This window comes from Podarcis erhardii (genome assembly GCF_964252035.2).
Source record: "Podarcis erhardii genome assembly, chromosome: 4".
Lineage (NCBI taxonomy): Eukaryota > Metazoa > Chordata > Lepidosauria > Squamata > Lacertidae > Podarcis > Podarcis erhardii.
This window is the reverse complement of record NC_138508.1, coordinates 74,866,902-74,891,566: the sequence shown is the minus strand read 5'-3', so window position 1 is coordinate 74,891,566 and position 24,665 is coordinate 74,866,902. Positions and strand designations below refer to the sequence as shown.

The 24,665-nt window shown below is 43.7% G+C and overlaps 1 long non-coding RNA gene across 1 annotated transcript in view; it reads right to left on the bottom strand.

Annotated features, from left to right (window-relative positions):
• LOC309340325 overlaps nucleotides 1-24,240 on the bottom strand; it is a 92,427-nt gene extending 68,187 nt beyond the window's left edge. Inside the window, exon 1 of the long non-coding RNA XR_014155936.1 lies at nucleotides 23,616-24,240. This is a non-coding gene — a long non-coding RNA (uncharacterized lncRNA). The remainder of the gene's footprint in view (nucleotides 1-23,615) is intronic.
• Nucleotides 24,241-24,665: the final 425 nt, after the last annotated feature.

The following is a 24,665-nucleotide window of genomic DNA, read 5'->3' as shown; positions in this document are numbered from 1 at the left end:
GGCTGCCTAAAGTTGATCAAATTTATGTGCTGCTAGTTTGAGATATGAAAGGTCTCTGCACACTAATCACTTGAGCTGTCAGATGGAGATAGCATGATTAATTTCCCATGTACCGGGTCTCTTCTGCAACCTCGTGTGTACCACCATGCATAGGAGATTTAAAAGTTCATTCTTGCCGCCGAGTTGGAAGGACAGTTTTTAATCTCTTTCTTCCTCCTCTAAGTATTTTCCAGCAACAATTAGCCTTGTTGAAACTTAATTCTCTTAGAAATCCATAATGCACTTTCAAGAAAAAGTTTTGAAAAGTTATAATTAAACACAAGAAGAAAAAGGAACAGCCCACTCTTTCTGATCCTGTTTGTATAGAGACAGTGGCAGGCAATTATGATTCAGTTTTATAATTCAGGAATGCTGTGGCAAACTAAGTCCTTGAAGTAAAGAGTTACCCTAGAACAGAAACGAATATCTATAGATATTGATGAATTTTCATTCTCCCTTCCCATTCAGATCATTTCAATGAGAAATGATGGGGGGGGTCATTTTTTTATATAGAATGTGAAATCTGCATATAAATACAATTATCTAATGTACATAGACATCTCTTGATGGTTTGATTTTGACAGACTTCTAATATGTAATCTCATCAACAACCAACCATCAATACCTTGTATTGCTTTTAAAAGCCACAAACAAGTTAGGTCCAAGGGTACTTTAGAGACCACCTGAACCCTTATATTTCAGTCTGTGAGATCGTCTGCAGGAGCATCACAGGTAATCCTTGATTTGGAGAGGTTCATTTGACAAGAATCTGAACTGTTAGTGTCACCATCCCAGTTTTGTGCAATAGTCTGCCAATAGAGATTTGGCAGGCACCTTCTCTTTCAACTTCTAAACACCTGCTGAAAAGTTTTCTACCTTGTCAGGCTTCTGCAGGCAATTAAGAATACAGTGGTACCTTGGGTTACATATGCTTCAGGTTACAGACTCTGCTAACCCAGAAATAGTGCTTCAGGTTAAGAACTTTGCTTCAGGATAAAAACAGAAATCGTGCTCCAGCGATGTGACAGCAGCAGGAGGTCCCATTAGCTAAAGTAGTGCTTCAGGTTAAGAACAGTTTCAGGTTAAGAACGGACCTCCGGAACGAATTAAGTACTTAACCCGAGGTACCACTGTATATATTTCCATGACAGATGGTTGATTATTTTACATTTTTAATTCCTTTATGGGGTCAGCCATTTATGTACAAATGGCCTTTACAGCACAGTTGGCCAAAGCCAAGCATGGGGCAGGCGAGCCATAGGGCTTCCAACAGCAGCCTTAGGACAGCCACCTCAGTAGACACAGCAAGACCCTGAAGCAGTTCCAGCCCTCTGGCAGGAGGCTGAAATGGATGTACACCCAATGTCTGAGCCAAACTTCCACCTACACCTGTAATCAATAAAGTTGTGGCCATTTTTAATCCCGATTGTGCTCTGCCTGAGTTTCTCCTGTCATAGTATTAGCCCGGGGGAGATGGGGAGGCATTGCGACTGGGACCGCAATGAGAAATATCATGCAGTTGTTTGGCAATGTGTCGCTGCCTTCTGTTCAATACAACCCCCAGAGGCACGATGAGAACACAGGCTCCAAAACATCCCAAGGCCATTCATTTATTTAAAGTCTTGGGATGGACAGGGGAGATTTTTATTTAATTATTTTTTAATTGTGAAGGAAGGTTGTAATTAGTGGCTCAAGTACAATTTTAACAGAGGGTTGTTTGAGCATCACTAGCGTGTGGTTCTTGATTAGAAGCTTTTGTCATGGAGGGAGAGCAGCTCATTTTGGGAGGAAGGATGTGCACTGCAAATGTGGGCTTTGATGGTGCAACTGAAGATGCATTTACTCCATAGAGAGTCAATGAGAGTCCCTTCCCTAGACATTCATTTGGAGTGATGGAATAGGCGATGCATCCAGCTTCCTGTGTCACTTTGTGCTCATTTTCCTCACTTAAAGCTGCAAGTGTTCAAAATAGCATTTCAAATGCTGCCAATAGTGAGACAAAGCACCTGCTTCCAGTGGGAAATTTATTTAGATTAGTGTCTTTGAGGCTTCCTGTTTCCTGTGCACCAGGGGATGGATGCCTCTCCCAACACCATGGAGAGAGACAGACTGAGATAATCAGAAAATGATGGAATTGCATTTTCTGCATTCCTCTTCGGTTGGAAGAGGAACCTGGACTTTACCTGCAGTTTGCCTGGCAGTCTGGCACTCGCTTCCCCATGGAATGCGAGGACAGGCAAAGGCACTGGGTGCATGGAATATTCCGGCTGCCGTGACACCCCCACCCCCATCCCATTCCTGGAAGCACCAGTTATCCTGCTAATTTGGTGTTTTTTTAATTGGAGTAAACTACAGGCACGTGCTGGAGATGATGAGATAAGAAACTGCAAAAACGAACTCAGCTACAAGGATTTTAAAGGTTTGGATTGGCAACCCTCCCTGGAATGCAAGTATACACACACACACACACACACACACACACACACGTGAGGAAGGAAGAAACTGGAATATAATTTAACAAAACTGGAACTGCGTGAGAGAAAGGAACTGAGAGGGAAGAGGTGGGAATGCTACGCTTTGCAAATTTGGAGCAAAGTCCTCCCTAACCATTATCCACAAAGGAATGTGTTTGAGATAAGGACAATTGGCCATAAATCAGCAGCAGGGAAGAAAGGAGTCTACCAGCCACGGGAATAGAAGCTTTTAGATTAGCTGTTTGCAGTCTGGATTCAGACCGCTCTTCCTAGGCTGGAAAAATGGCGGAGAGGGCTTGTTTGCTGGAAGCCCAAATCATGGGACAAAGTAATGCAGTGACTTTTGGAAAACTGAGGTTTTTTGACTAAAAAATCATGTCAAAAAACTGGGGTCGTCCAATACAGATAGTTGCATGGGGGGAGAAGCAGCACACACGCCAGCCAGCCGGTTGGCCGGAGCACAACTTCCCCTGATGCCTCAGCAAGCAGGAAATGATCTAGGGAGTGTTTCCTGACTTCAGCTGCATGGGGGGGGGGGAGAAGCTCAACAACTTTGGGCCATCTCCCCTCATTTTCTTAAAACTGAGTCCCCAAAAAGGGGGGTCTTATACATGGGGGTGTCTTATAGACGGAAAAGTACGGCATTAAGATTTTGGAACACAGAAAAAATGTAGAAGAATGAAGCCATCAAATCTAGCACGTGGGGAAGCCAGTTTGATTAAATTGTATAATTTGACATTGGAATAATTGGCAATAATTGTAATAACTGGATGAAATTGGTATTGTTATAATGATGCTGCTATTGGAACAATATTGGAAAATCAATAAAAACATACTTTAAAAAATAGGTTTGTGTCTTTGAAATAATAGCAGAAAAAGGAGCTTGCCATTTTGAGTCAGGGGGGTGAGTTCACAGAGCTGCAGGGGGACCCTTTTAAATTAAAATGAATGCTCCAGATCTAAATGAGAAAGTTCAGAGCATCCCTAATATATATTGAATGGCATGGAGTGATTTTAGCTTTGTTCCCTAATACAGATGTGATGTACAATGACATGCATGGAGAAAGTAATAAAACTTCTGCTCTGCCTGCTGTTGATATTCTATTACTCTGCCACTGAGGAAAAATCTGTTGCCCTTTTCTGAATAGAAAAACATTCATTTTCTTGCACACAGAAGGCTATTGATGTATGTATGTTTGCCTTACTTGTGGGACATCAGACGGTGTTGAGAACATAAAGGATAAGAGCACCTGTTATCCTTACAGTAATTAGCACAACACTTGTTAATCGACTGTGCTATGCATGTTTATGGAAACCACAAGCAAAAACAGTGTACTCATTCTCAATTTTTAAATGAAAAAAGCCCTGTAGCATGGAAAAAATGTATGAACAATGAAATGCATATATTGTCTGGTGAAATATATGTGACATGTGGCTTTTCAAATATTACATACAATGGGTCAGCCTTCCACAACATCTAAGTACCTTCCAGAAGTTATTTTATATCCCGCCCATCTGGCTGGATTTCCCCAGCCACTCTGGGCGGCTTCCAACACAATATTAAAATACAATAACCTATTAAACATTAAAAGCTTCCCTAAACAAGGCTGCCTTCAGATGTCTTCTAAAAGTCTGGTAGTTGTTTTTCTCTTTGACATCTGGTGGGAGGGCGTTCCAAAGGGTGGGTGCCACTACCAAGAAGGCCCTCTGCCTGGTTCCCTGTAACTTGACTTCTCACAGCAAGGGAACCGCCAGAAGGCCCTCGGCGCTGGACCTCAGTGTCCGGGCAGAATGATGGGGGTGGAGATGCTCCTTCAGGTATACTGGACTGAGGCCGTTTAGGGCTTTAAAGGTCAGCACCAACACTTTGAATTGTGCTCGGAAACATACTGGGAGCCAGTGTAGGCATTTCAAGACCGGTGTTATATGGTCTCGGTGACTGCTCCCAGTCACCAGTCTAGCTGCCGCATTCTGGATTAGTTGTAGTTTCCAGATCACCTTCAATGGCAGCCCCACATAGAGCGAATTGCAGTAGTCCAAGCGAGAGATAACTAGAGCATGCACCACTCTGGCGAGACAGTCTGCAGACAGGTAGGGTCTTCCAACACATATAAAAACATAATCAAACATTAAAAACTACCCCAAACATAGCTGCCTTCAGATGTGTCCGCCCTGCCCCCAAGACCACACTTATTTTCATATCCCCTCGTAAAGTATAAATACAAAGGAAGAAGGAGTTTTATGGAAGTTCTGTAATTCTGTACAGTACACATAACAGCATAAACTACAGCATGAGACTCCCAAACTCAGGGTTGTGGGTTCAAGCCCCACATTGGGCATAAGATTCCTGCATTGCAGGGGGTTGGACTAGATGACCCTCTGGGTCCCTTCCAACTCTATAATTCTATGACTCTAGGATTCTAACTCCAATCATCATCAACCATTAACCACACAGGTTGGAGATGATCAGAGTAGTAGGACATAACATTTGGTGGGCACCTTGTTGAGGAAGCTTGCGACAGATTCCATCCAATAATGATTTTGCATCTGGGGAAAACATATCCGTTTACTCAAGGATGAGCACCCAATATGTGACACTGTGTTTCTCATGCACTGCAGTCCCCCAAAGCAGCTTCTGGGGGTTGGGGAACACTTCAAAAAAGCAAGGTATATGGTGCCAATAGTTTCCTTTGACAAGGGAAATGGCTGAAAATCCAGTGCCACGTCTTACACAAGAGGCAGTGCTTTCTACTAGAGGAAAGCCACTGTTGGATATATTGTTGTTGTTGTTGTCTAATCGTTTAGTCGTGTCCGACTCTTCGTGACCCCATGGACCAGAGCACGCCAGGCACTCCTGTCTTCCACTGCCTCCCGCAGTTTGGTCAAACTCATGCTGGTAGCTTCGAGAACACTGTCCAAACATCTTGTCCTCTGTCGTCCCCTTCTCCTTGTGCCCTCAATCTTTCCCAACATCAGGATATTTTTCAGGGAGTCTTCTCTTCTCATGAGGTGGCCAAAGTATTGGAGTCTCAGCTTCATGATCTGTCCTTCCAGTGAGCACTCAGGGCTGATTTCCTTAAGAATGGATAGGTTTGATCTTCTTGCAGTCCATGGGACTCTCAAAAGTCTCCTCCAGCACCATAATTCAAAAGCATCAATTCTTTGGCGATCAGCCTTCTTTATGGTTCAGCTCTCACTTCCAGACATCACTACTGAGAAAGTTGGATATATAACCTAATCAAATAGTTACTCCTAACCTGTTCCAGGTACAGAAGCTTAAGTACACATTCAGCTCCCCCAATTTCCTCCCCCTTATGCACCAACCAGTACTTGCTCTGGGGGTTGGAAGGACAGCACATTGGGGGTGAGGAGAGATTTTTCTGTCTGCAAGTTGAAATGCTTGCACAGATAGATTGACCGGAAGAGTGCAAAGTTGCATTCCAACCATGGAGATTTACTAGGTTTTACTTAGTGTAGACCCACTTAAATCAATGGAACTAATTTAGTCATGTCCATTTATGTCAATGGATCTATATCTGAGTAAAACTGAATATGACCTCTAGAAACATCTTCCTTGCGTATTCCAGTGCAGGAAGTCAGTTTACAAATGGAAATTGCCTAACAGTTTCAATTCAGCTTTCTGCATTGAAATAAATGTAGAAGAGATGTATAATATGCACCTATGGGCACATATGGATCTGGACTGATGTGATTATTATTAGACAGATATTGTGAAAGGAGAGAAAGTGTCCCCAGACTGAAATGTCAATGAATATGCATAAATTTCAAGCACGGTAATTGGTTTTCAGTTACCAGGTTTATGTTAATATTTATTGACTTAATATTTTATAACCTTGGAAAGAAATGTGCTGTATAAGCAAAACAAAATAAGTTCAAAATTTACGTCATTTTGTTCCTTAAAAGTACCATAGTGGCTACTTTGACTCAAATGTTTCAGATGCTAAACTTGAGAGAGTTGTATCAGTGTGTTGCCAATGGGCTTATTGAAACAATTTTCAGCAGGGGAGCCATGTGAAAACAGCAAAGGGTTTGGTGACACCTTAAAGCAGAGCTTTCCAAACTGTGTGTCGCAACACATTAGTGTATTGGCTGCAGTGTGTAGGTGTGTCGCACAAACACTCCCCACGCTTCTCCCAGGACTGGAAAGGGGTTAGTTTAACCTCCGGTTTGCTAATAAAAGTGAATTAAAGGTAAAGATAAAGGGACCCCTGACCATTAGGTCCAGTCGTGGCCAACTCTGGGGTTGCGGCGCTCATCTCGCTTTATTGGCCGAGGAAGCCGGCGTACAGCTTCCGGGTCATGTGGCCAGCATGACAAAGCCAATTCTCGCTAACCAGAGCAGCGCACTGAAACGCCGTTTACCTTCCCGCCGGAGCGGTACCTATTTATCTACTTGCACTTTGACGTGCTTTCGAACTGCTAGGTTGGCAGGAGCAGGGACCGAGGAACGGGAGCTCACCCCGTCGCGGGGATTCAAACCGCCGACCTTCTGATCGGCAAGTCCTAGGCTCTGTGGTTTAACCCACAGCGCCACCCGGGTCCCAAAAGTGAATTACTGTGTTGCAAAATGATGCATGTACAAAAGTGTGTCACCAACAGGAAAAGTTTTGAAAGCTCTGCCTTAAAGACTAGCAAAATTATTATGGCATAAGAGGCTGTTGCCTACAGTCCACTCCATCCGGTTCATGAAGCGTTACCCTGAGATTCATATACATAGGTTTGGTTGGGGTGGGGATTGTAAACAGTGAGATCAGAAACAAAATGAAATGAAGAAGAATACAGAACGTGACAATTACGCATTGAACAGTGACCATTCACACACACACAGAGACACACACACACACACACAAAATTGCTAAAGGTGCTACAAGATTCCTAGTTGTTAACCAATTGTCTTAGTCTGTGGCGCCACAACTCAGTCTGTTGTGGAAAAGGCAAACACATTTTCGCTGTATCCTAAGCTCTCAAAGAACCAGAAGCCACTTCATTTGATGCCTGCTACAGGTAAGATTTTAATGCTTGTATATTATTGCCATCAATACAAAGTAACAGGAAGTAAACATGCTTAATTATATTCAGTTATCACATTTCCATATATTGATGATTCAGACTGTCTTTCTTGTCTTTGGAAATGAAGTTATACCAAATTAAGACTTACATCTCTCTCTCTCTCTCTGTCCTCATCATAGTAATACCGGCAAGTCGCTCTTGACAGTCAATACCTTTTACCTCTTCTGAGGAATAGTTGTGCCTGGTGCATCCTTTTGAAAATGAGGTTTTAATACAATTATGCCTTGTACATTCCCCCCCCCCCCCGATAGTAAACGATGGACATGTTACTAAGGAAAGGCACGAGCATCAGTGAAGCTCAGGATAATACAATTTGCCCCTGAACTGGCCTCCATAAAAAATGTTGCACGAAGAAGTCAGATTATAGAACAGACCCACAGTGTGTAAAATAACTTCAGAACATGTTGAGGTTTTATATTTTAACGACATAAAATGCAAAGTCTTGAATGTGTTTTTCCACAAGAACATAAGAACCACCATACTGGATTGGGCCATATCCTGTCCAGCATCCTGTTCTCACAATGGCCAACCAAATGATGGGAACCCTACAAGTTGGATGCAAGTACAATAGCGCTCCCCTTGTAATTTCCAGAATACTGCTTTGAGAGTATGCACCCCCCCTTCCCCATTTACTTACTTTTTGCCACCAGATAAAGAGGGGGAATTATTTCTACAAGGCTGCACTTTATCAGCCCACCTGAAGACTTCCCTGGGGTCTCCCTTAAGTCAATCAAAGTAGTGCATTTTTAGCTTTATGAAGTATGTAAAAGCTAAAAGTTTACTAAGGGGAGAAAACATGGAGTTTTAGGAGAAATATATTACAAGGGGAAGTTACAGGAATCTTTCCAATTCCCAAATGGAACAAAACAACAATGACCGCTCCCCACTTAAAACGGGGGGCGCCTTTTGCGTGGACGCGTGCAGCCCTGACAAGGGGAAGTTACAGGAATCTTTCCAATTCCCAAATGGAACAAAACAACAAAAATAAGTAGATTAAAACACCATCCACTTTCCCTGAACTCAAATAGTCACTCACTTTACCAGACTCTGAAAAAAAATTATTCTAAAGCAGAATTTTCTCTCTCCTTTCTTAGTATCTCTGATGCTTTGTCATATCACACTGGGTTCCACCCTGAACTGCCCACTTCCAGACTAACTACATTTTTAAAGCCTTTGACTATCTCCTCACTGCCAACCTCACACTCCAATAAGATGTCCCTGTTTTCATCGGAGAAACTTTGGAGGGTATGCACCCCTTGGATTACAAAAGCTCCAGGGAGTTTGGGGCTTTTCATTTTTCTGCCCTCAGACAAAACTAAAAGCAGGTCATAGACTTTTTAAAAGAAAGATAGAAAGCTGGAACAGAATTTTTAAAAATAAACAATGCCAAACCTATGTCAGTATAAAATAAAATTAAAAAGCACAGCTGCGTACATGATGAGACTGATACAACTTTTTGCAATACTCAGTATCGCCTACCTCATTTGCTCTCATTCCATCAATTATGTCAAAAGCGATACAAAGATTATGCTTAATGGGTTGAATCCAGACTTAGTCATGTTTAGAGCAGACCTGTTGAAATCAATGGGAGTTATGTTTGTCTTGACAACAAACTTGACTAATTTCAGTGGATCTAGTCTAAATCTGGATTCCACCTACAGTGTCCTGGGGAAATGAAGACCTACTTTATTAGTAGCGTTCAAAAGACACCTTTCTGTGTGGCACAATGCGTGACAATAAAGGCATAAAGAAAATCCAATGCATTCTTAGTGCATTATTACATATTATTTCCTGGATAAAAGGGGTTGTGATGGCATTAACACCTTTTCTTCTCCATTAAGAAGCCATAGTCTGAAATCTCCCTACCCTCTTATGAGATGTCTTTTATCCTCACCAACTACCCATAAGGCCACTTGTGCTTATGCTGATTTTGTCCCATGCTTAACTCCTTTTAAGTAGCCTGTGCGATATTAACTTATTTCATCAGTTCTGATCTCACTATTCACCAGAGTCACAATGCAGTACAAAGTTAGGTGCAAGTTACAATAGAATTTAGTCTTGTACATAGGAATATGTAACTTTTCCTCCATCAATGACTTCCTATTTTATTAGAAACTGGTGCCAAGGAGTCACTTCATTATGAACCTGTGCAAAGGAGTCAGTAGTTTCTAGAGGCAACGCCATTTTCCTCCTACCAGCCTCCATCTCTGTGTGTCATTAACAATGTGACATGGTGTAATATCATTTCAGCTCTTTGCTTCTGGTAGAAAGCACTGCAAAGATTGATGAGCATTCTTTTTCAAAGTATTGCACTACATTAAGCCCTTTGCATCTATGATCAAGCTGCCGTTGCTCTACATAAAGCCCATCTCCTCACTAGATAGTTCCATAGACAAAAGAAGATATCCTCTTATCTTAGCTGGATTTGTTTTGCTACCCACTTTCAGCCCACAATCTTTGCTCCTGGAACTATAATAAATCCAGTTCTGTTCTTATTTCTCCCATTTGGCTCATCACCCTTTGTCACCCATTGCAGCTGACAGGTTCAAGTCTGGAGATGTGAGTGATTCTTGCATTGGCAAAGAACCTCTAAGCCACACATCATGGAGGCTGACAGCAGAACTCTGCACTTGGGGCTGATGAATTATATTCAGTTCCACAGGCTCACTTTTAGTTCGAAGCCTGGAAATTCCTGTGTGAGGCTTTCTGACAGGTCCAGGAGTACGGATTGGGAACCTGTGGCCTTCCAGATGTTGTTGAACAGCAACTCCCATCATTGGGACATCCCTGACTATTGGCCATGTGGATGGGAGTTGAGTCCAGCAATGTCTGTCAGGACAGAGGTTTCCCAATCCTGGATTAGAGTGTGGTGTTTGATGAAGGTCTCTGTCTGACTCAGCAAAGACCCATGTCCTTTCATATCAGGTGAGGGGAACCTTTGTCCCTCCAGATGTTGCTCATCTTCAACTCCCATCATCCATAGTCATCTGCCATGCTTGCTGGGAAAGATGTTGAGTTGCACTTCAGTAATATCTGGAGGGCCAAAGGTTCCCCACCACTGCAATAAAGGGGGTTGTTTTCAGAATGAAAGCCCTGGTTGAAACTGGAAACTTGGCATATGGACAAAACACTTACTAGTGTGTGGTTTCACCTGGCCACCATCATGTATAAATGCCAGTGCAGGACACACTGGTGCCACAGAGCCCTGTGATGCTGCCACTGTACTTGCAGACTGGGGTAGGCTCCCACATGTTGTGGACAACAATTCCCATCATCCCTGGCAATTGGCCATGTTGGCTGGGGCTGATGGGAGTTGTAGTCCCGGACATCTGGAGGTCATTTTTTTGGCTACCTCTGTACTTAAATGTGATGCCCAGCATTTAAAAAAGGATGTACGACCAAATCTGGACCAGAATGCATATGTAACTGGAATACAAGATAAATGGAGCATCCTTTAACATGAGATGACCAAATGCCCATTTGATTTATATTTGGTATGGCAGTTTCCATGACATAATGATTAGCACACTATTAATTGCTATTAAATTTCTTTTTTTCCTTTTTGCATACATTTGACACCAGGGCGTGAAGTGAAAAGTAAGGTTACCCCCATCAAGGGCCTATTATCAAGCATCATTAGTCTCCATTTAGGGTACTGTTTTTGACACTGCATATATTAATTCTCTGCACTAATTGCATGAATGAGAAAAGCGGTGTTGCTAACTCACACAATTGTTCCCAGAGCACAAACTGAAGCTGATGTGTTTTCCAAGGCAGGCATTCATACAGTAATGGGCCAACTTCATAATTGGTAGATTCATTACAGCTTCGTTTCCCTAGTTTGTTAAATTCTCATCCAAATCTTCACTTTCTGTAGAATTAGGTGGGAAGCAACCAGCACTAACGCAAGAGGCAGAGATGTTATGGCGATGTTGCCTAGGTTCAGGAAGCAACACAATGGCAGGAGCAAGCCTGAGGTCTAAAATAGGGGGCAACAATACAGGAAACACCAGAGCTTAGTCAGACCTGCTTGTTTGTGCAAAGCTAAACAGAACAGGAAGTCATCTTTTGCTCCTTCCTTTCCAGGCGGGTCCAATAGCCAGTCCGGGTGGGCAAGAGTTAGTCCAGAGGCTGGAAGTATTTCACTGAGAAGCTGCTACCTGCAGTCCAAAGGTTTATTTATGAATTGCTTCCTATAAAACATCCCAAAGCTCTGTGTGGGGATCACAAACATATATAGAAAACCATTCAAGTCCAGTACAGACACAAACTGGGATGAAAATCTTCACTTGAAAGGCTTGTTAGAAAAAGGAAGGTCTTCAATAGGTGATGAGAGGATAATAGAGACTGTATCTGTGCAATATGTCACCATAAAGGTAAAGGTAAAGGGACCCCTGACCATTAGGTCCAGTCGTGACTGACTCTGGGATTGTGGCGGTCATCTCATTTTATTGGCCGAGGGAGCCGGCGTACAGCTTCCGGGTCATGTGGCCAGCATGACTAAGCCACTTCTGGCGAACCAGAGCAGGGCCTGGAAATGCTGTTTACCTTACCAGCAGAGCGGTACCTATTTATCTACTTGCACTTTGACGTGCTTTTGAACTGCTAGGTTGGCAGGAGCTGGGACCGAGCAATGAGAGCTCACCCCGTCGCAGGGATTCGAACCGCCAAACTTCTGATCAGCAAGTCCTAGGCTCTGTGGTTTAACCAACAGCGCCACCCGTGTCACCATATTAAAGGCCCAATTCCTGCACCATATCATACCCTCCAACAGCCCTCCGAAGAAAATAGGAAAATTTCTCACTCCCTCAACAACTGACTCTCCTTGACCCCCCATCTTTAGTCCCTGTCCCCACAGAGCATTTACTACTGGAAGAAGGGCAAGTGCCTATACCACCTCACGAATAGGGCACAGCACACACGTCCTGAGAAGACCCCTTAATCCCAGTTTTATTTTACTCTTTGGTAGATTTAGAAAAAGGAAAGCACACAACTTTTAGAGACGGCCTAGCTTAGACGCAGATGCACAAAGATTTTTATTTTTATTTTAGTCAAGACTCCTTGCGCTTTGTTCCACTTTGACTTCCTTCCCACCCAGGGCAGCCCTTCCCTCTGCCTGCCCCTCTGGAGCCAGTGCATCACATGGAGCTAGGCCTTGGTGGCCACAGCCTCTCCTCCTCCTCCTCACCCGCTCTCTCCAGCAGCCACTACAAGTTGCCCTAGGGCAGCTGCTGTTGCTCAGGACAGTCTCCTCCTCCTCCTCAAGCTCAGACATGGTGGCACTGGTGGGGAAAATAGGTGCATTCCAACTTCAAATCAGAAACCAGGGTGGCTTTTGTAATTCCAGGACTGTCCCTGGAAAATCGGGACACCCAGAAGGTATGCCATATGGACCAGGAACCCTGATGAGATGGTTTCTGCAGAAGGTCCTCTTCTGCAGAGTGCAGTGATTGGTTTGGTATATAAAGAGTGAGGCCATCTTTTAGGTTCACCGCATTAGGGAGCTACCAGCACACAGAGCTGGCAGCTCCTGACAAATTAACCTCAGGTTGGTGACTGCCTGTTTATTTCCTATGTAGCAGCCTCTTTAATGGGTTTATTCCCTCAGCAAAAAAAAAAAAAAAAGGCAGGCGCTACTCTCCTTTGGTGAATCAGACCATCCATGTAGTACTCAAAGTATGAAGTAGTACCAACCTGTACCTTCACATTTTAATAAGGTTAAAAACTATCTTGAGTGATTACTACAAAGTTACTCAGCCTTTTTATTTATGGAGCTGGGCTTGCAAACTATAAAAAGTCCTTGTAACATATTTTCATTTGATTAGAAGTAAACTCTGTTCTAAAAATAGCAGCAGAAAATGTGATAGAGTCGCTCTTATTGATGGCTGGCATGCCAGCTTTTAAAATGCTGTTGGCAAACCAATTTGACTTTTATGATAATTCATGATAATATCCCATCAACATCAAAAAATAAGAGTATGTTGTGTATTATGCAGAGCGAGCAACTAAGCAATCAAGTTTTTTTGACAGTGGCTTGCCAATTTTTTTGTCCCCAGCACGTTAACAGAATTATTCAAAGTGCTCACAATCCAGTAGCAGCCTCATTAGCATTTGCATTCCTCCAAAATATATGACCTTATTTTCAATAAAAAGCCATTTTTTAAATTAAAAAAACATTCCTGCCTATTGTCTTTTATTTTTTGTTTGCTATGTGGGAGCTCATTATCCTTTGCCGATTTTACCCTTGGGAGAAGTTCAAGGGCCGTATTCACATTGGTCTGTGATGTTAGAGAATACAGAATTAATCACATCACACTGATACATTTTACTGCAAGTGACTGTCTGGGTGGGGCAGAGCTGCTATGCTAGCTTCCAGGCAGTTGAGTCACTGTTGCTTATCAAGAGGTGGTGGAGAGGTCCATATGGTATATGCAAACATGCCAGCAGGAGCATCAGATTGGCTCCACTGGTGCCTTTGTACCCAGTGACCCACCTGACAACAAGGTAGTGAAATGGCTCCGCCCCACTCAGTGCCATGCTTCTGCCTTTTATCCCACATGTTGGACGAACTAGTTATAGCATGCCCGTCAACTGTCCTGGAGAAAAACAGGACATCCAATTTTTTTCTCATGAGAGGACAGCAGCCAAAATGGCTGCTGCAATCTCACATAATTTCAGGCCGCACTCGAGCTCATTTTGGGGCACTGTCCCTGGAAGAAGCACTTTTTGGGGAGGTGGCCCACATTCTAACATGAGTCACATGACTCACGCAAGAGTATGGCCCCAAAAGATGGCATCCCAGTTTGGGGCTGCTTCCTATTGGAGGGTATGTTATAGAATATAATGGGGTTAGCCTGGCATACTTACTGAGTCCTTGACTGACTGACTGACTGACTGACTGACTGAATTTATTACCAGTCCTTCACCCAAAGGCCCAAGGATGGGTGACGTCAGAAGATGAAACCAGAAAAACGCAATATCTAAAAGTACAGTAAAAATTATCGCAGCGGCATTATACAGTAGAGAAGGTAGCAATACAGAAAAGGATGTAAAATGTCACCTCACCTCACTCCTCTTAAAGCCTGGACAAAGAAATGCGACTTGACCTGCCAGTGAAAACCATACAATGTTGGAGCAAAGCGTTGGGCATTCCACAACCTGGGAGCTATCACTGAAAAGGTCCTTCCATGCACCATTGTCTCTCTCTTCACAGTGGCACCAGGAGCAAGGCTTCCTCAACGCTCAGGCAGTCCTGTCAGTAGAGTTTATGAGTGGCTGCATGGTATTCCTCTCTCTCATTTGTTATAGTAATAAACCTTCCCTTCTTGGATCCATTTCCAATTGACATAACATCCATTTGACACAGTCTGCGGAGTCTACAGCATTGTGTGTGCACTGGGAACTGGAAAGCCAAGCATCAGTGGATGCCGTTGGAAAACTTTATTGAGCAAGAGTCAAAACTTGTTTGAGATTAGTAAAAGAAACCTAAATATATGGAAAGAACAAGCTTCTTATTGCAGAAAGTGGAAAGGTACTTACAGAAGGGCAGGTACTAAAGTTCACATTTGCATTTGATTGTGAAAATCTGCCTGTGGGGTAATAGCTGTCTTTTAAAAATTCTTGTCTGACTTTATCTTGCTCTCTGTAATAAGCTGCCAAAATCCATGCACTGTCTTCAGCTTTTCACTTGTATTAAATTTCCACTACCTAAAAGGATACCAATTTAACTATATTTTCAGAACTACTCCTTAGGTAAAGGAGAAGTAGGAGGTAGGGACATTGGAAATTCAAGCCTAAATGGGTCTGAAAGCCTTCACTTCCTTGAGCCGATGAACTCACTGACCACACTGCAAGTTGCAACAGAAAGCATAATAGAAGATGCTTGCAACAGAAATTGTTGGAGAGTGCTTTGCAGTCTCTGATGAAAGCTACAACACTCCCAAATGGCACCAATAATTTGGCTTAGCAGAGAAGCTTTACACAGAATTAAGGACTCGAAGGCTTATATCCTGCCAGATGTCAGACACTCATTTAATTAACAATATGCTAATTTAAACACCCAGAAAACAAATTACCAACAACTTTAAATACCTGTCCCTCAGTTCCATGCACACAAACACACAACACTCGCCATCAAATCCCTATGAAAATATAAAATAATTAAGCTTCTTCTAACTATGTCTAGTCAGAAGCTCCAAGATTTCCAGCAGAAAAAATTCAGCATAGAAGAGCAGAGAGGAATACCTAGTTTCTCAAATGAAATGAAATGAAATAAAATAATGTGTGGGTTTTTTTTCATTTTTGAACTTCAGGCAACTGAAACAGACTGAGGATCACCAGCTAACATAGGCAGCCTCAAAAATTTGCACAGTCCTAGGTATTTAGGACTGTATTGCAGGGAAGTGTGACACCGCACCTATAGGCTGAATTGCAGCCACCTAGGGAAATAAGAAGGCAAGGCACAAAGGTTAGGTGAACTGGGCTTGACTTATTTAACGCAAAAGATCTGCAGTGCAGAACCAAGGTGCACAAAGCAGACTGGGTAAAACCAAGGATAAGAGGCAATATTTCATCTACCCCTTCCCTTAAGTCCCACCCTTTCCGGTGAGTAGAGAGACCTTCCAGGGCACCACAACTCCAAGCAGGTGTTACAAAGCTGCTCCTTACCCTGCCAGCAAATCCACTGAAGACAAGTCTCGGGATTACTACCCTTCACCCTAAGGGTGCTCACCAAACCTTAACTACCTGATAACTTCCCACAACTTCCTGCCGATCTGGCCAAGTAACCTATTTAAGGGTGACTACCTGCCAACCTAGCAGTTCAAAGGCACACAGCAGGAAGGTAAACGGCATTTCCGTGCGCTGCTCTGGTTCGCCAGAAGCGGCCTAGTCATGCTAGCCACATGACCCGGAAGCTGTACGCCAGCTCCCTCAGCCAATAAAGCAAGATGAATGCCGCAACCCCAGAGTCGGTCACGACTGGACCTAATGAACAGAGGTCCCTTTACCTTACCTGCTAAAGGCACCAGTCACCAAACCATTGCAGAGTAGACAAAAATCCAGCCAGCAAGAGCAATCAGCTGACAGCCCCCACCAAAAAAAAATAAATCCTACCTGACTTCAAAAAGGCAACTAAGCATTGTTGTTGTTTAGTCATTTAGTCGTGTCCGACTCTTCGTGACCCCATGGACCAGAGCACACCAGGCACTCCTGTCTTCCACTGCCTCCCGCAGTTTGGTCAAACTCATGTTGGTAGCTTCGAGAACACTGTCCAAACATCTCGTCTTCTGTCGTCCCCTTCTCCTTGTGCCTTCAATCTTTCCCAACATCAGGATATTTTTCAGGGAGTCTTCTCTTCTCATGAGGTGGCCAAAGTATTGGAGTCTCAGCTTCACGATCTGTCCTTCCAGTGAGCACTCAGGGCTGATTTCCTTAAGAATGGATAGGTTTGATCTTCTTGCAGTCCATGGGACTCTCAAAAGTCTCCTCCAGCACCGTAATTCAAAAGCATCAATTCTTCAGCGATCAGCCTTCTTTATGGTCCAGCTCTCACTTCCAGACATCAAACTAAGCATTACCTATGCACTGAATACAGGACTGGAGAGTGGGTGCCACAAAAATGCAGAAGGCAGAGGAAATTGAGCAATGAGGTTAAGTAGCCCAGTGTCCAGCTCTACCCACCCCACCCAACTTGGCACTGCCACAGTGCATGCATGAGGTCAGATGCCAGGCTGCCTTTCCTACAAATGCTGGCTTGAGCCACAGCCATCTTTGGAGCAGCAGAAGCAGCAGCAGCAGCAGCTGGAGTCTTCTTTTTCCCCAGTCCTAGACAACCAGCTTCCATACGCAGTGGCCCTATCTTTTTGAACCAAGTTTCTCCGATTTCTGTTGCTATTGAACAAGTAGCTCTAACATCTGGAGCCCACAACTAAATTCAGCTGCTCCTAACCATGCAGGTTGGAACCTACTAGAATCTGGTAGTCCTAGTCCAGAAATAATTCCTTTCCAGGAAGGATCCCTGAATCTGGCTTGGATTCTGACTGGGAAAGATATCCTTCCCAGTCTGTTCTTTTATTCCGATTATTTCACATGCTTCCACACATTTTGTCGATTATAAATTTCACAGAATTGGTCACAGTAGAGTGAGGACCAGTAATTGTTACAAATGGTATCATCTGATCAGGATTTTGGATACTCCATGTTATTTCTCATTCCTCTACTGTTTTCCACTACTGTGTACTTAGCATTCAGTGCCCACTGAGCATGCTCATTCCTCATTAAGTATTTTGTGTGTGTGTGTGTGTGTGTGTGGCTGGGGTTTCCCCGGGGATATATTTTTATAAAGATTTTCCCCCCTTGTCATCCAAAACACAGGCTGCTTCTGCAAAATATTAGGATTCCTCCTCCACCACACACACCTGTTAATACCTCCCTCTTGTGCATGCAAAATGCTGTTTTGTCTAGTAGCATACAGACAGCTTAGAGCACTATCAATATATATGTTTCTCCTACTTCAGCAGAGTGATCTAGAATGTTTTTGAAGGGATAAAGAAACACCATGAATTAACAATAATTCCTCACTTGGCATTTAAATATAATTTCACAAATTACATATGTGCTTACACACATATTCATTAATTACAGGGTTAAACGTCAATCTAGTTAGTTTTCTTTCCATCTATTTGTCCATAAACATAGCTTTAATCCTCCCAATGAAATACAGTAATACAGTGGTACCTCGGTTTTCAAACATAATCTGTTCTGGAAGACCGTTCAAGTTCCAAAATGTTCGAAAACCAAAAACTCAATACGGAAGCATCAATACAGAAAGCTCAGTACTGGTAAAAGGTGTAGTGCTCAAAGGAAGCCCATGATGTTAAAGAGAGAGTCCTATTGTTGTTTTTCCTTTGCAGGCAACAGTATAGTCGAGACTTTCCCCCAGCAGGTATTGAAGTAATTTTCAATTCTATTGTGGGCAAATGGCATTTGAATAACCATTTGCAAAGAACAGTTATACATTACCATTTGTCTGCTTGCGCCACCACTGCTTCCTCACACCCCACAAATTAAATCTGCACCAAGTTAGAGGACAGCATGCATGTATCATCGAAACTAGACTGTGTCCTCTATAATAAGCTGTTGTTAATGATCTCTGCACTGCAAAGTTCTCATCAATTCTACTTAGGCTCCCATCTTCCGATAGGCATACAGTATTAATCACTCGCATTGCCCTGAGTTATCTCATTCTAAATATTGTTGCATGACACTCTCACCCTTTGGAATGAGGCACAGCAGAGACTGTGGTGTCTTTAGGATATATGGTTTATCTATACATATATATATACACACAACCTGAGCCCACGGTGGAGGGGTTCACAGCATTAACACCCCAAGAGGGCTTTGCTTCTCCATAGCCGCAGCCTTGGATTCCGACAGAAATCAGGCATAGCTCTGTCTCTCAGCTGCCCAGCCTTCAGCCTGGACAGCTTGCAGCTCACATAACTCAACCCTCTGCCTTGGCCTTTGTCTTTCTAAGTACCAGCAAGTTGAGGGAGGGAACCCAACCTATTTGTCCCCTGGCACAGAGCTACTTCCTTTGTTACTTTAATGGCCCATAATTAAGAGTGCCATTACCTAGCCTGGCTCTTGCAGGAATTGAATTCATGCTGGATACAGGAATGAGAAGAGCACCCAAGCATACAGCTGGTTCTCCCCACCCAAACTCATAACAACATGTCTCTGGCTGAAAGAAACGAGTAGTTCCAGCTACAGATGGAGTTTCAGTGAGTCTTTAATGCAAGGTGGGAATGACAGGTTTCCAGGAGGCACTTCAGAAAATGTGTGTGGGGAGGGTGAATCAACAATTTCACAAAAGGTGCAGTCATCCCTTTCCACGCCTCCTGAAACATTCCTGGACAGAACAGGGAGGAGAGGTGGCGGTGAGGGTGAAGCTCACAACACGTGCCCACACCCCTCCCCTCCCCTCCCATAGCAAGTCAGAATAGGGGAGAAATTTGGTCCAGGTCACATTTAAAGACAAACCTACCTAGTGGGGAACTAGTTAGTGTACCTGATTATAATGCTAAGGCTTCTGTCCCATTTTCCAACTGCAGTAACTGTTGTGTTATGGACTATGTTGTGCTAATTCTCATTCACACCAGTGGGTGTGGTGTGACACAACAACGGATGACCTTGCACAACATTGCTACTCTCCCACCCTTTCTGCATGTGTTTGCTTCTGTTCCACCATAAAAACAGCAGGAGAGAACTCTATGCTGCTATACCACCCCAAATTTTGTCACATTACTACCACAATTTTTCAAATTAAGGGGCCTGGAAATCGTTGGGTTTTTTCCTGCAATCAAATAACATGGAAATGAGCTCTGAACTTGTGCCATATTTCATTAATTTTCCAGAAGTGGCTTGTACATTTGAAAGCTCAAATATAATGTGGAGTTTAACAGGGAAACGTAAGGGAAATAGAATAAACTGTCAAGGGAAAACAGTCTAACCCTGTTGCATTTTGGAACTGTGGTTTTTGATCACTGAACCAGTTCCTAGACTGTCGCCTATCAATGCAACTTTCAGAAACATTATTGTTTAGCTTCAGCAGCACAAGAGCTTCACATGTCTCCAAAAATCAAATTTGTCCCATTTGATTTTGCTCAGTATGTCTAACTCGCTATTGAGTTGTAATCTTGCCATTAAATCTGTATTGGTTATGGGACAATGCAGCACAAAAAGAAAAAGGGAGCGCCAATGGAAAGCCAAATCATCATAATCAACAACAACAACAACAACTGAAAAGCTGTGAAAGAACATTCAGACTGCTTCTGGAATCTGAACAAAACACAGCAAGGAAAGACAAATGGACTTTAACAGCATTCTTTTGCTAGATTAATCACTGTGAAGTACTACGGCAAAGGACAGGGATTGGCTTGGTACTCACAACAAAGACAATTCATTTGGAGACAATCAATAATGTACTGTACCCACATCCATAAGTTACAGCTTCATTCACTGGAAAGAGACAGTTGTTTTTCATTCTTCGAAATGCTTCACCAAGCTGATGTCAATGCAAGGGAGTTTGTTATTAAACTGACATTTGCAAATGTCAAAGCATTTGTTTCACATATGGGCAACCAAATGCAGAGCTTATCCATTCAGAGAGAGAGAGAGAGAGAGAACAAAATGAAGAATGGAAAGGAAGATATTTACAGACAGTGGCTCATGAAATCCAGTGCCAAGCTTCCATCACTGGGTGTCTGCTATGCTGGTCTTTGCAACGTTTCAAAGTAGAAATGTGTGCTTGGAACACCCCTACGCCTACAGATGGGATCCCTGCCCTCCCTGTCAATTAGCTATAGCTGAAGATTCTTTTCCACATGCTATATTTGGTACCTGTCATGCACTAATTTAAAAGCTGTGTGTGTGTGTGCTTCTATGGGGGTGGGGGAGCCATAATCATAATGTTATTAGCAATTTACCGTATTTTTCGCTCTATTAGACGCACCGAACGATTGGACGCACCTAGTTTTTAGGGGAGGAAAACAAGAAATAAGAAAGGAACGCAAAGCATCCTGAGCTAAGAGGAAGCTCTCCTCCATCTTCGCTCAGGAGGCTTTGCGGGGCTACCCCTGAAGCCAGGAGAGCAAGCAGGATTGGTGCGCACTGATCCCTCTTGCCCTCCTGGCTTCAGCAAAAGCAAGCCTACTGGCTTTCCTCCCGCAAGAGCCATGCGCTCTTTAAAGGGAGTGCGGCTCTTGGGGGCTTTTCTGGGAGGTGGGGGCAGGGACAGAGCACGCACTCTGCCCCTTTCCCCACCTCCCACAGAAGCCAGGGATAACCGCAGGAAGCCTTCGCAGGGCAGTGGGATGAAGGCTCCCCGCTCCCCTGCTGAGACTTCATCCCTTGGTTAAGCCAGAAGCTAGAACAGCCAACGGGATCCTGCTCGCTGTCCTGGCTTCTTCTTTAGCCGCAGGCAGCCTCTCTGGCCGGGAGAGGCTGCATCGGCTATGGCAGAAGCCAAGACAGCCAGCGGGATCCATCCTGCTCACTGTCCTGGCTGCGCGTGGCTAAGGCTCCCCCAAGAGCCGTGCTCCCTTTAAAGAGCCGTGTGAACGGTGTGTGCGACTCTTGGGGGCTTTTCCCGGAGGATGGAGAAGGGCAGCCCTTCTCCCACCTCGGGAAAAGCCCCCAAGAGTGCACACACCGTCCACACGGCTCTTTAAAGGGAGCGCTGACAGAGCCTCCCACCTGGATTCGCTGCATAAGACGCACACACATTTCCCCTTACTTTTTAGGAGGGGGAAAGTGCGTCTTATAGAGTGAAAAATATGCTAAGCTGGGGAAATGCCATGGCTCAGTGGCAGAGCATCCTCTTTGCATGAAGAAGATCTCAGGTTCAGTAGCCATTCTCCAGGTAAGGTTGGGGGTGCCCCTGTCTGAAACCGGGCAGAGCTGCTGTCATACAGTGTGTAGACAATACCCAGGTAACTGGACCAGTGATCTGACTCGGTATAATATAGCTTCCTATGTTCTTATGCAACCTCAGCAGCTGTGGTGTGCAAAATCAAATGACATTGTTTACACATATATATTTGCAACAAATTCAAGAGGCAGCCCTATCTGCACATACTTGGATATTTAATTCCTAAAGACATGGTGGACATGGAGTCGGGAGACATGATAGCTCAGATATAAAGTTCACCAGGGTTACATTCACATGGCAGTTTATTCCACTTTTGTGACATTTCCCCAACTGTTAATTTTCGCAACACATTTGAGCTTTCACACAATGTAGATGTCACTTCCGAAACTATAGTGGAAACATTAACCCTGCTCTGTGAAAATCCCTCGCAGGTGACCGCAGTGTCTGTAGACAGACAGGTCGTGCAATCCAGAGCAGTGACCAGAGGATGAATGACTGCTGGGAAAGGCACAGAGAGAAAAAACGCCATGGTGCGGTGCATCTGCAGCAGCACAACCGGATGCCTTCGTCTGTCCCAGCTGCAACAAAGCAAATCTCTTCCATTTTGGTCTCTCCAGCCACAGCAAGCACTTCAACTTTATGACAGCTTGACTTCACCCCCAAAGGTGCACTCCTCCATTGTCGCCCAAGACAGAAGGAGGCCAGCAATGATCAGCAATAGTGGAATATAGCACACGTTTAGCACTCGTTTCCATAATATAATAATAAAAATTATTTATTATTATTATTATTATTATTTATACCCCGCCCATCTGGCTGGGTTTCCCCAGCCACTCTGGGTGGCTTCCAACCCAAATATTAAAAACAATACAGCGTCAGACATTAAAAACGTCCCTAAACAGTTGTCTTTTAAAAGTAAAATAGTTGTTTATTGCCTCGACATCTGCTGGGAGGGCGTTCCACAGGGCAGGCACCACTACCGAGAAGGCCCTCAGCCTGGTTCCCTGTAACTTGGTTTCTCACAGCTGCCAGAAGGCCCTCGGCGCTGGACCTCAGTGTCCGGACTGGATGATGAGGGTGGAGACGCTCCTTCAGGTATACAGGACCAAGGCCATATTTGCATATATATTTCTCCCCACCACCACCACCACCACTATAGTCCCAGAATTAGTTTTATTTTGTGTGAATACTTAAATATAATGTAGACCTTAACAGTTGGAGAAGAGTAATGGAAACAGAATAAACCGCCATGGGAATACAGCCCAGGTGACCTTTGGCTGCCATTTTCTTTCTCTCAGTCTCTCTCAGCCTATTTTACCATAGAAGGCTGTGGGAATACGGAGGAGATGAAGGAGATGGATCCCATTTGTGCAACCATGGGCTGATTTGAGTGGATTTTGGGGGTAGGGTAGGGGGACACATAATAAAACATTAGGAATGGGACACAGGAGGCTGCCTTATACTTGGACAGACCAATGGCTCATCTAGCTCAGTACTGTTGAGTAGCAGTGGCTATCAAGGGTTTCAGGCAGGGTACCCCCTCAGTCCTACCTAACGACACCAAAGTTTGAACTTCCTACCTTCTGCATGAAAAGAAGATTCTCTACCACCAAACTACAGCCTTCAGCTATAGAACCATTGGAGGTTTTTATACCCGCAACTGACTCAGGGCCTGGCGATAGCGATTCAGCAAATACTCTTGGTCACTGGCTCAGCACCACATCCTCTGTGTGACGCTTGTTCCTTCTGCTGTCGATGTGTTGTATTCCTTAGGGCCTACTTTATGTTCACATTATGGCTGTGAGGTTGCGTTGCTTAGCAACGCTACAGTTATGAGCTCTTGGAGCACGCCTCTTCAGAGAGGCTTGTATACAAATATCTATTTATTACTAAGTAGAGCTATCAGATTTTCTCCCAAGCCATTTAACAATGTGAACATGCTTTTTCTTTTCCCCAGGACTAATTGAGCAAGCTTTGATCCCTCGTTCTGATGTTAGCTTCTGGAACATTTGTTCTAGAACCTACTAAAGGAAACAAAATTTAAAAACCACACCTCCTCGTAGGCCCCCGAAGCTTGGCTATTAACAGAAAGAGCACAACCCTTGAGACAGCTTCAATTAAGAACATGTGCTTGCTTTCCTGTGATTAGCACTCTGTTTTAGTACTCCAACACTATCCAGCACTTCAGTAATTTTCCTAAAGAAGAGAGAATTATTTAAATCTTCTGCTCCTAGCCATGGTAAGTCAGTTTTCTGACTGCTTGGTGAGACGTTTTCTGGAATTCATGAGGTACTTGAAACATCACATCTTCTTTAACGTAAATGTAATTACAATAAATTATGTAGATTATTAGAAAGCAATGGGATGTAACTTCTCAGATCTTCCATTGACAATTCTTTGGAGGCTGAGGCCAGCAAAGCCAGCAATGTGAAGATACTCTGCAGAATAGGTATGAATCCCACACAGGATATTGTGGTTAGACTTGTAAACCTAAAGCAAAACTCCTGCGCTGTAGGTTAATATTCCCCATGCTGCAGAATGAGCAGAAGAGCTGAGAGAAAGAAAGAAAGAGTGCCTTATTTTTAATTACTTTTCAAGTTTATGCCAAAAGCTTTAGGATACTGAATAAT